The sequence below is a fragment of the Mustelus asterias genome, chromosome 7 (assembly GCF_964213995.1).
Source record: "Mustelus asterias chromosome 7, sMusAst1.hap1.1, whole genome shotgun sequence".
Taxonomy (NCBI): Eukaryota; Metazoa; Chordata; class Chondrichthyes; order Carcharhiniformes; family Triakidae; genus Mustelus; species Mustelus asterias.
Genome location: NC_135807.1, coordinates 87066644 through 87084968, shown reverse-complemented (window position 1 = coordinate 87084968; position 18325 = coordinate 87066644). Strand labels below are relative to the sequence as shown.

The 18325-nt window shown below is 42.4% G+C and overlaps 1 non-coding gene across 1 annotated transcript; it reads left to right on the top strand.

The window, feature by feature from the left end:
* Positions 1–294: 294 nt before the first annotated feature.
* Positions 295–365, top strand: trnag-gcc (transfer RNA glycine (anticodon GCC)). Its single transcript has one exon. It is a non-coding gene; the product is annotated as a tRNA-Gly (tRNA).
* The last annotated feature ends 17960 nt before the right edge of the window (positions 366–18325 follow it).

The following is an 18325-nucleotide window of genomic DNA, read 5'->3' as shown; positions in this document are numbered from 1 at the left end:
AATATAAAACAGATAAAAGTATTTCATACAAATGTATTAACAAGTACATTATAGTCACATCACACAGCAAGAATAATTAATCAAAAGTAAAATGTTGAGGATGCTGGAAATCTGAAATATAAACAGAAATGCCAGAGGCAGTAGATTATACAGCATCTGAGGCTAGAGAAACAGAGCAAATGTTTAAGGTCAGTGAACTTTCATCAGAACTCCAAGATGTTAGAGATGAAGAGCTTTTAAGTAAGTGCAGAGCCAGGGACAAGGGAGCAGAAAAAGAGCACAAGGCAAGAACGTGCATTGGTGGTTCAGTGGTAGAACTCTCGCCTGCCACGTGGGAGGACTGGGTTTGATTCCCGGCCAATACAAAGCCCCTCCTTTTAGGGTGGCATGGTGGCACAGTGGTTAGCACTGCTGCTTCACAGTGCCAGGGACCCAGGTTTAATTCCAGCCTCAGCCACTGTCTGTGTGGAGTTTGCACGTTCTCCCTGTGTCTGCATGGGTTTCCCCTGGGTGCTCCGGTTTCTTCCCACAGACCAAAGATGTGCAGGTTAGGTTGATTGGCTATGCTAAATTGACCCTAGTGTCAAGGGGATTAGCACGGTAAATGTGTGGGGTGCTGGAATAGGGCCTGGACAGGGATTGTGTTCGGTGCAGACTCGATGGGCCGAGTGGCCTCCTTCTGTACTGCAGGGATTCTATGATTCTAATCCTAATAGAGTGCAGGCATTATAGGAATTCATTCCATAATGATATGATTATGGATTAGGTCTGTATAGCCATCAGTAATCTGTACTTTGAGCTACGTTTATGCATTTTTTGAAAATAGGTACTGCTGATGGATAATAAATTCATTAAACTAAGATGACCTTTGCGCGGCTGTATTTACGACTCCTTTAATCAAATGTATGCCAAATAATGAACATGAAAATCTATCACTTTTAAATTATGGGACTAGATTACATGATTAAAATTATTGGGACATTACAACATCATTGGATTTTTTTATACGTGTAGGGGCCACTGAATAATGATTTTACTAGTACACACTTTTTCCTTGCATTTGCAAAATTTTTGTGTCTTATCTTGTGAAACATCCTATCGTGTAAAATTTGCAAGGTTTACAAAGAACATTGCTCTTTTAATAATGTGTTCATTATGTTTGCATGGCCATTCTCAGCCTTGAGATATTGAAACACAGCGCAGATTTTTTGTTCAACTATGCAAGGAATTGAGGACTAATTTGATACAAAACACTCCAAGACTGCAACTGAAGAAGCAACATAGTAACTGAATTTTGTAACACAGGGTATTTTGCCTTCATGAGATAATATGTCAAGGTCTATGATGCAGCTCATTTTAAAAACGCCATGTTGAACATACTGCCAATTAGGACAACACTGTCCTTCAAAACTTTAAAACATTTTCTGTTCAAATTATGCTTTCTTTAAGTTACAACAAAATCAGGAAACTGTCACACTGCAATATATTAAACCTTTATTCCAATAGACAGATGTAAAATGTTAGTTATTTCTATTTCCAGTTAGAATCATTTTGAGAAGAAAATCTTTGGCCTATTTTATATGCGACACATTACTGGAAAAGGAGATCTTGTGGCGCAGTGGGTACTGTCCCTCCTTCTGAGCCAGAAACTCTGGATTTGAGACCTATCCTTGGACTTAATGGCTGAGCCAAACAAGTATCAACCTGCAAAATGCTTCCAGCACATGCCAATAACAGGCAGTAAGAGTGGGAAAGATGCCTGATCAGCTATGCTTGATGCAGAATGGCCCCCTCAAGGTATAAGCCTCTGATGAAAGGGTAGTAACCTGTTCCAGGATCGAACCTCACTATGGAAACATATGACAGTCTGCCTAATGCACCATTCGGTACAGGAAGAGAAATAACAACAATACTGGAAAAGAATACACACAATGTTGATTTTACAGAGAGCAATTAATTGAAAGAAATATTAGTTAACTGCAAAACTGAAATGAGGTGAGTTAAAACTTTTCACTCACTGTGTAACTAGGAAAAACTGTTAGATTCAGAAATTATTAATTTCAGATTTAATTATTTATCTGCATAAATTGATGCTTAACTATTTAATTTATAATTTCCTAGCTTCCAGTTTTTTAACGATTCATATTTTTAATTTTATCATAATTTTTACAGATGGTCAAAATGGTCGAGAGCTTCAAGTTTCTAGGTGTCCAACAACCTGCAATAGAATCATAGAATCCCTGCAGTGCAGAAGGAGGTCATTTGGCCCATCGGGTATGCACCAACCACAATCCCACCCAGGCCCTATCACCGTAAACCCATGCATTTACACTGCTAGTCCCCCTAACACTAAGGGGCAATTGACTATGGCCAATCAACCTAACCCACACATCTTTGGACTGTGGGAGGAAATCCGCGCAGTCGCAGGGAGAATGTGCAAACTCCACACTGACAGTGAGCCAAAGACAGATTCGAACCTGGGTCCCTGGCACTATGAGGCAGTAGTGCAAACCATTTTTCCACTGTGCTGCCCTGTCCTGGTCACTCCATGCTGACACTATAGTTAAAAAAGCCAACCAACGTTTCTACTTTCTCATGAGGCTAAGGAAATTCAGCATGCCCACCACGACTTCCACCAATTTTTACAGATGCACCATTATTACCAGTATTACAGTTTGGTATGGCTCCAGCACTGACCAAGACTGCAAGAAACTACAAAGGGTTGTGAACATAGCCCAGTCCATCACACAAACCAGCCTCCCATCCATTGACTCCTTATACACTTTCCACTGCCTTGGAAAAGTAGCCAGCATAATCAAGGACCCCACGCACTACGGTCATACTCTCTTCCACCTTCTTCCATCAGGAAAAAGATACAAAAGCCTGAGATCGCATACCAACCGACTCAAGAACAGCTTCTTCCCTGCTGCCATCACACTTTTGAATAGGCCTACCATATTTAAAGCTGATTTTTCTCTACACTCTAACTATGACTGCATTTATTCTGCACCCTCTCCTTTCCTTCTCCCCTATGTACTCTATGAACGGTATGCTTTGTACAGCACCACTCATAATGAGTAGGAAGATGGTATTTGGGATTTTGTTTATTATTTGTATGCACATGAACGGGAGGCAAACAGAGGGATAGAAACCATGTATCAGCTTAGGCTTGGTGGGCTGAAGGGCCTGTTCCTGTGCTGTTCTTTGTTCTCATGGTGTGCCATAGAATCCCCATAGTGCAAAAGAAGCCATCCGGCCCATCGAGTCTACACCGACTCTCTGACCCAGGCCCTATCCCCATAACCCCATACATTTCCCATGGCTAGTCTATCTAACTCACGCATCTTGGGACACTAAGTGGTCATTTATCATGGCCAGTCCACCTAGCCTGCACATTTTTGGACTGTGGGAGGAAACTGGAGCACCTGGAGGAAACCCATGCAAACATGGGGAGAACGTGCAAACTCCACACAAGGATGGAATTGAACCTGGGTCCCTGGAGCTGTGAGGCAGCAGCGCTAATCATTGTGCCACCGTGTCATCTTATGTGCATCGCTAATTAAAGCAAAGATAAATAGAAAGATTTCCTGCAGTCCCTATATATTTTACCTGCAGGAAAATGTCCTTCATCTGATTGATGTTTCAGATTGATCCATTAGGAATGAAAAAGTATTTCAATAAGAAAAGGTGCCCAGTTTAGATTCTTCTATGCAAGACAAGAATCACAATTTCTAGAACAAAAATAGTTAAAAATCAGATACCGCCTCTCTTTCACCCTGTCCACCTTCACTGCTTTCCATTTCCCCCCTGATGTTCGACAAGGTGTTTACCAAAACTCACCTTCACAGTCATTTTTTTTTAAAAGCGCTCCGACGAAGGGTCATCCTGACTCAAAACATTGGCTCTATTCTCTCTCCACAGATGCTCTCAGACCTGCTGAGATTTTCCAGCATTTTCTGCTTTTGTTCTAGGTTTTCACATTTAATTTTATGTGATATTATCTTGCAACATAATACCTAAGGATTTTCTATATGGTGATGTAGTAGATGACCAGTAATACGCCCAAAGCTCCACTTCAAAGATGCTTGCAAGCGTGACATGAAGGCCCTAAACATCGCTTCTCGTACCTGGGAGACACTAGCTGAAAGTAGATGAAAATGGCAGCACCATTATGATGATCAGTGGCTGCAGTGGTTTGGGAACAAACACCAACACTGAAAACAACAATCCACAGCCACACCTGAGAACCATTTCACATGCCTCACAGCACCAGGAACCCAGGTTCGATTCCTGGCTTGAGTCTGCACATTCTCCCTGTGTTTGCGAGGGTTTCCTCCGGGTTCTCCGGCTTCCTCCCACAGTCTGAAAGACGTGCTGGTTATGTGCATTAGCCATGCTAAATTCTCCCTCAGTGTGTCTGAACAGGCGCTGGAGTGTAGTGACTAGGGGATTTTCAGAGTAACTTCATTGCAGTGTTAATGTAAGCCTACTTGGGACTAATAAATAAATGTTAAACATCTGGCACTTGCGCTAGAATCTGCCTCTCACAGATTGGTCTCAATCCTTCTGCAAAAGTGCACCATATGAAGATATCCCAACCCTAATGGACTTGGTTTGCTGCATGTGCATCATCTGACGTAGATGGAATGATGCCAATAATGAATGTGCCGTAACATTGGCATAAACTATCAGCTCCACTTATTTTCCACCTTTTTGCATAGCCTTTGTGTGAATAGACAAACAACGCATTTCCTAGATACAATGCCCAGCCACTGATTGAATGTAACCAATCATTCATTTCTCACGTGCTCAGACCAACTCAGAATCACCTGATTGATTACAAAGAGGCAATCTCAGCTATGTCAACTCTCACAAGAGTGCACTAATTAAGGATAGGCTTCAACTTAAAGGGTAACATATAGAACATTTTTAAAGCAAATATGTATTCCACAACCAATTTCAAAACATATTTTTGTCAGATCATTTCCTCTAGATCCTTATGTTATTTTCTAGGTGACACTATCTGAACAGCATTTGAACTCCGAACATGTATCAGTCTAAAAATTACTGTTGTAATGTCAGCCAATGAGTAAGGAATGTGACATTCCTTTGTCTGGTATTTTAGCAGAGGCTTTAACCCATTTAAAATAAGTAGGCAAATTGTGTTAAAATAGCGGAAAGGGGACTGCTTTAGGAGGATTTTAAGTTTTCATCCACTAATGTGGCAACAGCAATTTCTAACCAACATGTAGTTATATGATTTCCAGCAGTGTTTAAACAAATTCACAGAACTTTTTGTGAATTTATTCAACTTGGAAAAGAAAAGCCAAATAATTGCCAGCTAAAATATTGTCAATTGTATTTAAGAAGAGTAATAAACCAAGTGTACTCTGTGCTCACTATCATTTCCACAACTCCGCTATCACATGATGCAGAACCGGTCAAAGCTGATGCATGTGGTGACGGAAACCTTTCTTTTATACCTTTGAAGCTAATGTCATTGTTTTTATTTAATCATTGAACAATGTAGAGAGTTGAAGCAATAACAAAGTTGTTTTAGCCAGTGTCAGGTCTTATGCTGCTCTCAAAATAGCGTGTCAGGTAACTGTACATAAATGTTTATTGCAAATTATTACAACAAGGTGGTTTTAACAAGAGCATTTCTGGTACTGACCTGACTCAAGCAGGAAGTGGATGCAGTGTTGAGTTGGGATGGCAAGTTCACAGCCCTTAAGGAAAAATAGGAGTTTGTGCATTGGGAGGGACAGGGTGAACATAGGAGAGTTGAGGATAGTGAGAAAGGTAGTTTTAAAAACCTTGGGGAACAGTAACTGAGAAAAGGGATCAGCTAACACCATCAATAAGCATTGGAACAAGGAGAAACAATTGATCTTTTTCAGATAGATAACAATTTTGCAGGTACTTTGCATGGCTAATGGTTATAGTCATATATATCCAGTGCGCATTGTTTAAATTTGAATGTTACGTTGTAAGAATTGCTTTCATAATAATTATAAGGATATTTCTCCAGTAATTTTTGTATGAGAGTAACTTTTCACCTACTGCTTTTGTCAGTTATCCCTCCCCAGCAGCAAGTAGCCCAATATACGTCGAATGATACTGACATTTGTGTATTTGGGAATTACTGTGTCTGACATGGCCCCTTAAGAGGACAGTCATGTGATCACTCTGTGACATCATTGGGGTCGCCACAGCCTGCTGGCAGTTGGGGATTGAAGCCTGTATAGTGCACACCTAAAATAAGCCTATCAAAACTTGTATGGATTTCCTGAATTGGGAACTGATCTCTGCAACCCCTACAATCACAGACAACACAACAACATTAATCTTCAGACACTGGTCCCAGAAACATAGGGTTGAATCATAGAGTCCCTACAGTGTAGAAGGAGGCCATTCAGCCCATCGAATCTGCACCGACCACAATCCCACCCAGGCCCTATTCCTGTAACCTCACACATTTACCCTGCTAATCCCCTGACACTAGGGTCAATTTAGCATGGCCAATCAACCTAACCCACACATCTTTGGACTGATATGTTAAGTTCACATTGTCATCAGAGTAGAGTTACGTTGAACATGCAGCACAGAAACAGGCCTTTCAACCTCACTAGTCTATATCAATGTGTATTCATCACCTCAGCCTGTACCTATCCTTCCTCATCCAACTCTATCAGCTTAACTCTCGATTTCCTTCTCCCTCATATGGTATTCAGCCTCCCCTTAAATGATATTTAACTGAAGACAACAGCATTTCAACATGAGCAGCAACAGTATGAGCTGGCTAACTGGCAGATGACAACAAGATTTTGGTAGAGTTATAGTGGGGCATGGGGAGAGGATGAATGGCATTCAGAAAGAGGACAGTAAGCTCATGCTCCATGGAGCTGCTCCTATTATCCTAGCATGGCGTCTGAGCAATCCTAGAAAAGTGTGTGACACCTTGCAAACTTCTTTGAACATTGACCACCACAGCTAAGATAACAGCAGTCTGAGCTTGTATCACAGCATTGTGAGCTTACACATGCAACAAAGGTTGGATAGCTTCTATTTGTGCTCCTGTGGATTCTTGCAATGTCAGCCATCAGATGCTGCATCACACAAGTGAGTCCACAGTCTGTGAATGGAATTAGCCACCATTCAAATGCTGCAAAGGATGAGCTTCAGGCTCTGCTCAAAACCCTGTGCCCCACTTGATGCAGTACTCCTTCCTGCTCATTGAGATTGACCACCAGCTTCTTGGGCAGGCTTCCCAATGCACCAAGCGTTTTGTGTGCAAGCTCATCAGCCTTCTTCTGTGCGTTGCTCCATTAAAGTCCTTAATCTCTGCAGCCTCTGGTGAGCCAGCGCCTGAAGTTACGGGTGCAGGCTTGTACCAGCTGCAACTTGTAAATCAGGAAGTAAGTGCAGGGTGAGGGATGTGAGAAGGAGGATACTGACATTTTTAATGGTTTCAGGGTCTGTACTGGCCCCAGCCTCAGCAATGGCCATCCCAATAATGATCAGTACCACATGGAGCTGCGTTGTCCCTCTCCCATTAGCTCCCACTGCTTTGGTTTTGCACCATCTTGTCCTAAAGTGCGAGGGAAGTGAATGTTGTGCAGCCTCTTTGGGTGCTGTGACTCTCATGGTTAAATAGCTGGCAGTGTGTACAAGTTGTGCAATGTGAGTGTGATGCTTGCAGCAGTGATCAGTGTGAGAGGGTGGGATGAAGCATATCAGGAATGACTCCTGATTGACAGAGATTGTCGGTAGATGAGTGATGGGGATGGGGTGAATTGAGCAGTCTGAGGCTAGTGGTGCAGTTAGTAGATGATGGGATTTGCAGATGTACTCACTGACCTTGACCAGTCATACGAGGTCATTACATTTATGCGGCGCTGCATCTAGGTTGTTGGGGCAATACTCCTGGCATTGACCTCCAGAACTACCTACTCCCACTGCCTTCTTGGCATGTGTCTGGATGCCATCTTGCCCCTTTGTGGATCCAGGACATTTCTCCTATCCATCTCCTCCATGAAGCCACCCAGTGTGGTGTCCAAAAGACCTTTCTCTACATGGTGCAATTATTTAGTGTTTCCCAGCCCAGATTCACATCGGGTCAATTGTCCCAGCCAGAATGCACCTCCCATTTAAGAGGTGCCGGCTAATTTTAAGTGATGCTAACCAGTCAGTATATTGGCCTGCTGCTCATGCGCCCACTTGATCAACTGCAAGGGGTAGCACGGGGTGAATGCTGAAATCATTGAAATGTGCAAACAGCACAAAGTTGACAGGCTGCCTGTGTTGCAACCAATGGGCACAGATTAATCACGCATCATGATTCCCTTGCTGTTTTCAGAAACTGTCAGATTTAGCCTCCATTGTGTTCAAGCAGGTCAAAGCATAAAACAATAAACTTAAGCATGAGGTAACTAATTGGCAATGTTTGAAGGTGGTAGATAATTAAGCTGTAAAGCTGAAAAGTAACCTTTGCAGTTTGAACAATTTCATAAATAAGCCTTTGTTTAGAATAGATAAGATACTTTTTTCCACAATTCTGAGCCTGAAGTAATATTTGATGCAGAAAAATATTTGTAGTATTTAAAACTGGTTGGGAAAATGCTTAGTTGTTTTTCAGAACAGCTTTTATTGGGTAAATTGCTATTAAAATTAATGGCTGCCAGAATTAAAATAGCAGTTGAGAAAGGTTTGTGTTAAAGAACAGTCGATGAGTAATTGTGACTGTTTACCTGGTTATTGAGAATACTGTGTAACTAACAAATGACAAAGGCTCATGTGATCACCACAGGTAGAATAACAATGATAATCATTGCTCCACATCCTTATTACAAATTACAGCCTAAATAGTTTAAAATAAGTAACAAATTTATTTATCTCCAAGATGTGCTTTAAAGAAAATTATGGGGTGATATGGAAAACAGGACTGTCACCCTGCGCATGGGAAAAATCCAGTGTAACAACATTGGATCCCGAACCTGACATCAACATGTCAGTTTCCCATTATGCAGAAGTCAGGCGGATATCGAAATCACAATCATTAAAGGGCAATCGAGGCTGTTGCCCAACCAACTGACCCGAATAATATGACACCAAAAGTGAAAATGCTGGAAAATCTCAGCAGTTTTGGCAGCATCTGTGAGGAGAGAAAAGAGCTGACGTTACGAGTTCAGATGACCCTTTGAGCTTTGACCCAGAGGAAAACCACGCAGACACAGGGAGAATGTGCAAACTCCACACAGACAGTGACCCAAGCCAGGAATTGAACCCGGGTCCCTGGTGCTGTGAGGTAGTAGTGCTAACCACTGTGCCACTGTGCCGCCCAATATGGTGGGTGCACGGCAAACACCGTAGTGTGAGAATTATGTTTTTCAATGGGAAGTGCTGCAAAGGTGGATAGAAAGGCTGCAAGCAGGATTGTGACTGACTTTAGCAGAACTGGTCGGTGGGGGGGGGGGGGGGGGGGCGGTACTTTCATATTGTGGTTACTTTAATTTTCCTTTCAATTTAAAACTCCATTCAGTCACTTCCAGAGAGAAGGGGAACAGCCAGAAAGCGTTGCAGCAAAATTGTGCACTGCAGCATCTGTGGTGAGCATCACTCTCCCCCATAGGAATCCTCCATTCTGTGGAAGCTCCTCCTCTAATGGAGTGCAGAGGAGGAGAAGGAAGAGGACAACTGGCCAGGGGTGGGTTTGCCTTGTGGTCGAGCAAGGTGGATTACCTGATGCTGAGCAAAGACCTGCAGAGAGGAGGCAACAGCAGCTGCCAAGCAGACGGTGGAGGAGGCACTACCCAGCCAATGTAGTCTACTGGCCAAGGCTCACTTTGTTGCCTCTGAAGACTCTGGCTGTCTAGGGGGACTGTCAGAGAAATCTGTGACATGCTGGCTGCTAACATTGTATCCAAGTGTGTAAGTTGGCACTCAATGCCTGTGTCCTTGAATATTTTCACCCCAGGGAAGTTCCAGGCCTCAGCTGGAGGCCTGTATGGGAGTTCACAGCCAGCTGCACATCACTACATCAAGATAGTGACCAAAGCCCTGTCAGGCCTGTCCATGAATTTATTTCATATAAGGATGACAAGGCCAAAGACAAAGACTTTGGCAATATTATAGGTTTTCCAAACATGCAGGACATAATAGACTGCACGCATGAAGTGATTAAAGTGCGTCTGGAGTGCCAGGAGCATTCATAAAGAGGAAGGAATATCATTCCATGAACATGTAGCTGGTATGCGATCACAGGAAATGCATCATTCAGGTATGCACACACCATCTGGGCAGAAACCATGATGCCTACAGGCTGATGCACTCCCAAGGTTTCAGGAATGTTCAATGGGTCACAACCTTAAGATAGCTGGTTGCTGGGGGAAAGAGGATACCCTCTTAGGAGATGGCGGATGCTGTCAGTATATGAAGCACTGACTCCTGCTGAGAAGATACCGTGAGAGCCATTTATCCACCAGGGCACTCATTGAGCAGGCCATTGATCCCTTCAAAATGTGATTTTGATGTGTTGACAAGTCAGATCGTGTTTTACAATATGCACCCGCTAGAATGTTAATAATGGTCACGGTCTGCTGTGCACTGCACATCCTGGCCCTGCAGAGAGGGGAAGCCTGCCAGGAATGTGTGTCAGTTTACGGGAGGGTCTGGGTGCCAAAGAGACAAGAGATTCATTTATAATGAGAAGGTTCTATTAGCAATGTGTCTGCAGCACAACAACACCTTCTCGGACCTTCCCACCTTCTCGTGTTATCTCCCTCTCATGAATATTGTCCACGAAGAGCAAGTGGAGTCAATAAGTAATACTGTACAGAGAGACCAACATGAACACAAACTCCCTGAACACCATCTAGTCTATCCAAATCAAAACCGTCACATCACACTCAGATAATGCTGCTGAGAGATCATGGAGACCACTCGGCCCATCAGGGCTCCAGTGAGGTGGGTGTTTCTTGAGAGTGTCAGGAGACTCACGTGTCATTTAGAGGAATTTGTGTCAATGGCAGAGGGATGGAAGAGGGGATGGAAGCACGTTGAGTGGTACCCTCTCTGCTTTGTCGACTGGAAGTTGGAAGTGATCATGACGCCAGGCTTCTCATCCCCCTCTCACCCGGGCTCTGGGCACGGGAGCTCAGAGACAAGGTGATGGAATGCAGGTCAGCTCACATACCCAGTATGCCATCAGTGAGCGGTTGGGTTTGGTGCTCCATGGCAGTCGCCAGTCTTTCGATGGGGAAAACCATGCATTCTGAAGGGTGGGTCATCACAGCACGCATGACCAGTGTGCACAACCCATCTGGAATCTCTGCCACATTTCCACCCACCTCACACTGTATGTCCAGCATCTGCTGCCTGATGAATGAGTCCAGAGTCTCACCAGCAGATGGGACTCAGTATCTGGGTTGCTTCCAACACTGCACTGAGTGACAGAATCCCTGTTTCAGTCTCTGACAGCTGGTCTCGTGATTCTGATGTGCTCTCACCAGTGTTTGATCCCTTTCTGCCAAACCGTGCATACCCACCAGGGGGCATGCGTCAGCGCTGAGACTGGTGTGGAGCAAGGACATGACAGTGCAACATCTGAGGCCCCATCTGAGGGGAAGAAGTAAACAAAAACAAGGTGAATGAGAGGCATCATCATTGGGTGAGTTCAGAGAGACACACTTCCCCTGAACATACACTGCCACTATTGGGATATGGTAGGCAGTGTTTGAACCTTAAATCCCTCCATGTTCAGGCAGACTCTCCTCCCCAAATTGTTCAAGCCTCCACCGTCAAAATCCATCAATGTTACCTTCCCATCTGCCCTGGACCCTTCCTCAAACCTCGCCTCAGACAATGGATCAACTCCAGTGGTGGGCCTCCAGCTCCAGGACCTCCTCCTCCCACAGGGTGAGGATGTTCAGGTTGGGATAATGGCCATCAATCCTGTCCCTTTCCCTGTCATTGTGTGTCTTCCTCTCCTGCAAATGGAAAAGGACATTGTAATGTCTAGGCAGCGCTGTAATCATGCCTTCAAATGTGTGGCCAACATGTACTTTGGAGGGGAGCCATGTTTCACAATGCTCCTCGTCAGCTAATAGATTTTGCCATTCAAAGTACCCCACACCCACTTCAAAACCTTGTTGCTTTGCAAAGTGGCATGTCTGCATCATGCCTCTATCTACACTTGGGCAATAGAGCAGATAAACACATTCGAGCTACTTCACACCCTCACATCTTTCTATCTAGATCCATCTCCAGAATGGTTAGAAACTCAATCTGGAAGATCTCAAGAGGTTATTGAGACTTTTCCGGCATTGAAGCCAGGTTCTTTGGATGATCCCAGGGCTGCTGACCTTTGCTGCGGCCTCAAGCCAGGCTGGTTTTGTCTGGTTAACAGGTCTTCTCTGCCAGCTCCTGGCATGAGGGCCTATTGCCTATCACACACAGGCTGGAGAAGGACACACAGGGAATCACTATCAAATCATGGGGACATCCTGGGTCAGGACCCGTGACCAGTTGCTGATTCCATTCTGTCCTCCATCTGTAGATAGACAAAAAGAGTTGACAAAGACTTGAATTTGAGTCTTCTCTCAAGCAGTTACTGTTCATAACAGAAATGGGTCGGCGTGTTCAAATGTCCTTTTCAGCCTGGAATGATTCACTAATAGCCCAAAAGTTAGCCACATTTAAAACCAAGCTCTTACCTGCTGCAACACTTCAAAGGATATAAAGTCTTCTGTTCCCAAAAATTATCTTAGCTTTCAAAGTATAATTTTCAGTCAGGTTGCCACAGTCCCATGTCGGAGGGGGTGGGGGGGCTTTAAATGGGTGGTTGTGACCAAATTCCAGCTCACAACCTGCCCCTTCTTCCCTGATTTTACCATCCCTGATTGGACAGCTTATCCACCCATCCCCTGTGCAGTTGGCCAGCTTCTTTCTGGGCAGCCATTAATTGGATGAAAGATGCATTATTGGGCATCTTTCAAAGATGGGAACAGGAGTTGGTGATCCTCCCACTTCTGGGTTAGACTCCCACCCACCACCAAGCCCCCATATTATTATCTCACCAACTGAGTGATGGTAATTGTATTCAGGTCTGGCATTTTTCCTACTGTGCTATATCACAGACAATAACACTCCATTTGCAATCCCTAAATTTGTGGGCCTGGTGCTCGGAGGAAATGACACTGCAGCAAGCCAACATTTTCACAACCATAAAATGCCTGCTGTTACAGACAGGAGAAGGAGGCTGAACTTCTCTATCCTCATGTTGGCTGTATGTAAGCAGAGGTGTTTTTAATTGTTTGAAAATAGGCTATGGCATGTTTCCTCAAACCCTCAGTTTGTGAAGTTCATTTTTTAAAGTGACACAAAGCAAACTCTCTTCATGATTAAATCAGAAGGTTAGTTTATTCATACATTCAAACCTGGGGTGATGATCGTAACTTCACACACACATATGAACATGGGGAATAGAAAAAATGAGCTTAGCAACTATGAACAAATTAACAGGAAAATAACTACAGGAATAGATATCAGTTCACATGATTTCCAGAGTCTAGAAAGTCAAAGTCCAGGGTTCCTTCATGGAGAAGTTCCAGTTTTGGTTCCTGGTCGAAGATATCATGCAGAATTCCTTTACAGTGAATGGTGATGTAGTGAGATGAGACTGCTCTTCACAGATTTGTTCTGATTAGTGGACAACGGTCAGAGGCTTCCAGATAAGCAGGCTGCAAGGGGCTGAGATTTGTTTCAGGTTGCTTGGTGAACCTGGATCCTGCTGTTGGTCTTACAGGTCAGAGTTAAATCAGGAGACTGCTTGTTTCTGAGTTCTCAACTGAATTTAGAGATTTCAAAATGGCCATTCAAGCCATGTGACCTCTTTCCACTGTGTTGATTTCATAAAGGGATGTTTATCTGGTGTCTGGATCTAACTTTTGTTTTATAATGTCCCAGTCATTTGCCTCTGAAAGTCATTATCAATATTAATAACCCTGTTCCAGGTAGGTATTGCCTTGGTAGACCCTCGGAATTCCCTCAAGTTGTAGGCTTAGTAAGATGCAAATTATATTGATTTCCCTTCTATAGTTCCTTTTTGAAATGGGCCTTGACAGTCCCAGGTGTGAGATGGTGACTGTTAACACCTCTGTAGGTATAACGAGTTTCAATGTCTCTCTATTACAGTCCTCTGGTTTTGTGGATTATGATGGGTTCCTTCAAAGATTGTGAGATTCCACAAGGATGAGGGTGGAACTCTTCAGTTCATGTAACTGCTGTTGGAAACTTCCAGAAACTGTGGCCAATCTTGCAAGTCATGTGACCTGCATCAGCTATATTTGGGTTCAGCTATATTTAAATAAGCAAAAAGAATAAAGTTTGATTTACACATTTTATGATTTCTTTCATGTCTTACTGACATGTCACTCAGCAGTTACAGGAGCACTGGATTTTCTTTCTCCTCCAACCCCCAAGCCCTGAGGAACCTAAAGCTCACCATGAATGCATAATGAATGTACCCTGAGGAAAATTGGACATATTTCCAGTGGTATAACACTGACTTGATTTAAGAACAACTCTAGTGCCTTTCTGACAGCAAATCCAGAGATAAAAATGGCATCCCCTTGTGTCAGAAAATCTATTGTTAGAAGTTCACAATTACAGACAGGAAGGTTAATCATTTCATCTTAGTCTATCCATCCAGACCCTTACCTACAAGCCCATCCATTATGGCATTCAATTGTTTATAAATGACTCCAGTCTACCACACTATCTGCAAGGTTATTCCACACATTGATCATTCATTTGGATTGATACTAACATTGAATGATAATATTAAAACTCAGTGGAATGAATGGGTGGACTGGTTTACATCCTCCATGATATATATGTCAATTGATATTAATGCTGATTCACTATCACTCATGTTACACTATCGCAAAAAGTTAAGGGTCTGAATTTGTTACCTGAGCCACCTGGAGTTTCAACTCCACACTGACTGGTTTCTATGTAGGTCAGACCAGGCAAGGACGGCAGATTTCCTTCCCTAAAGAATATTAGTGAACCAGGTGGGTTTTTATCACAGCTGATGATAGTTTCATGGTCACTATTGCTGGGATAGCTTTGTGTTCCAGATTTATTAATTGAATTTAAATTCCACGAACTGCCGTAGTGAGATTTGAACCCATATCCCCAAGGCATCAGCCTGAGCCTATGGGTTATGAGTGACATTATTACTATGCCACCCTTTCCTTTGTGCCACCATCTCCCCCCTGTTGTATCTGATAAATCAGACTAAAATACTGACACTGAGGAATATGGAATCTATAATAGGGACGTGAAAAAGATTAGAAGAGTTAAAAGTAAATATGAGGAAAAATTAGCAGATAATTAAGATAATAATAGAAATATATTAAACAATGAAAAAACAGTTAAAGACATTGTAGGATCAGTGAGGGATAAGGGACAAGATCTAAAATTGGAGTATGAAGGCAAGGTCTAATATCAAATACTGACAAATATTTTACAGTGACTCTTCCCAAAAATGGTACAAGTAAAAACATGGAAGCACTGAAGAATGAATCTACATTTATGTAAAACCTTTCACAATGTAAGCAGATCCCAAAGAACCTCACAGTAAATCAAGTACTGTTGAATTTCTTTCATTGTTGTAATGTGGAGAATGGCTGCCACCAATGTGCACACAGCAAGCTTTCAGAAATAATTGGGTGGTAAATGACCAGATAATCTGTTTCTGAAAGTATACAAGTTAAACATAGTGGCTTTGCAATGACTATTGTCTGCACTCCATGGCAAAATGAAAATCTAGGCCTGTGTCTGATAATCATTTTCTTAAACCTTATTGTCGCCAGCAAATCTTATTGCAAATAGATTGTTGCAATTTAACACAATTATCTCTGACAAACTACTTTGACAAATGGATTATTTTGGGTGATTTCATTTTCTTGACTGGGATTCTGTTGTTCACTGTCTTTGACTTGAACGGTCACAGCTGCTTTATTACCAGATGTCAGACTATCTCTTATTGACTCTTCCAGGCACAGAGCCACATACCCATATCAAAAATAACACTGCAGGGAATTGTGGACAATTGTTCACAGTCATGTTTCCACTGTAGGTATTACAATGCAAATTGACACATTAATCATTCTTTTGAGCACGACCTAACATATAGCATGTGTCAATATCAAATATGTTCTCAAATAACACAAAATACACATTCATACATTAACCACCTCTTCCATAAGTGATGGCGAACATCATCTGTTCAGTCACAGCACCTCTTGTGAAAAACGTGCGAAAGAACTTTAATGTATTTCCTGTTCTTTTTACTATGATCAACTTTTTAAAAAGTCATGGGTCCAAAGTGTTCCAGTGGCTCCAGGCATTTTCTGAGCAAATTCATGTCTAAGTGACTGTCACTTTGAGGCCAGAGCCTTTGCTATCTGTCAGTTTCCTCAATCATTTGCACCATTCCTGAGTTCTGCCTGCTGAACCCTCACGTAATTCAGTAACATAGCTCCATGCAGAGCACAAGAGAACTTAAATTTACTGCATTACCCCAGTAAATTTAAAACCAAAAATTTTAGGCACAGTGAATCTGAAGTCACCATTTATAGTAGTCGTGATGTTATTTATTTTTTCTTACTTAAACCTGTATTTTCTGTGTTTTATGGTATCAGAAGTGGTTACATTAATGAGAGAAATGCATCCATGGTTGCATTTTGCAAAAATATTTAATGTGCATAAATAATGGCTTGATGGACTTAAACTTTAACTTGCACAACATGAACAAAATAAGAGGGACTTAAAGCAGAAAGATAATGCATGTGCAACAGAATTCTAAGTCAGACCATCTTTAAGATTCGAAATATCAAAGACTCCAGCACAAAATTCTTTCTGACTTTTGTGAACAGACTATTCTTTACTCTTATTTTGATGTGTGGCAGAGTTATTGATTTTTTCCAATAACAAATGAGATGAAAGGTCACAGAACTATTTCAAACAATTCTTAGAACAGCAACTTGACAGTAATATTCATTGTCGATAGCTTAAATGGAAATATGCTGTATTCCAGATTTCCATTACAGTTACTTTATATGAAACGGCAAATCATTTGGTTGTAAGACTGTAGCATTCACATCACAAAATAGGAGCAGAAGTAGGCCATTTGGCCCCTTGTTCCTGCTCCGCCATTCAATACGATCATGGCTGGTATGTTTGTGTTTTGAGTTCCACATTCCTGTGTACCCCCAATAGCATTTGTTTCCCTTGCCCAACAAGAATCGCTCTACATCTGCCTTAAAAATATTCAATGACCCTGCCTCCACCGCCTTCCGGGGCAAAGAGTTCCAAAAATGCACAACCCTCTGGGAGAAAAGAATTTCTCCTCATTTCTGTCCTATAAAGGTGACCCCTAACTTTAAAACAGTGCCCCCTAATTCCGAACACACCCACAGGAGGAAACATCCTTTCTACGTCCAGTGTGTCAATACTGTTCAGGACCTTATATACTTTCAATCAACTCACCCCCTCATTCTGCTAAACTTCAGTGGAAACAAGCACAATCTGTCCAACCTTTTCTCATAAAACAATCCGCCCATTCCAGGTATCAATCTGCCAAACCTTCTCTGAACCACCTCCAATGCATTTACATCCTTCCTTGAATAAGGAGACCAAAACTGCACACAGTATTCAAGATGTGGTTTCACCAATGCCCTGGCTAACTGAAGCATAACTTCCTTACTTTTATGTTCAATTCCTTTCATTATGAAGGATAGAATTCCATGAGCCTTCTTGATTACATGCTGTGTCTGCATATTAGGTTTTTGTGATTCATGCATTCGAATACCGAGATTCCACTGCAGTCGCTCTCTGTTTAAGTAATACTCGGGTTTTTCATTCTTCCTGCCAAAACAAACAACTTCACATTTTCTCACATTATACCCCATCTTGGTAGATTGAACCAGGGCAGGACTTACTCAGTTAATGGTAGGGCACTGGGGAGAGTTACAGAACAAAAAGATCTCGGGATACATGTTCATAGCTCCTTGAAAGTCGAGTCACAGGTGGACAGAGTGGTGAAGAAGGCATTCGGCATGCATGGTTTCATTAGTCAGAACGTTGAATACAGGAGTTGGAACGTCTTGTTGAAGTTGTACAAGACATTGGTAAGGCCACACTTGGAATACTGTGTGCAATTCTGGTCACCCTATTATAGAAAGGATATTATTAAACTAGAAAGAGTGCAGAAAGGATTTACTAGGATGCTACCGGGACTTGATGGATTGAGTTATAA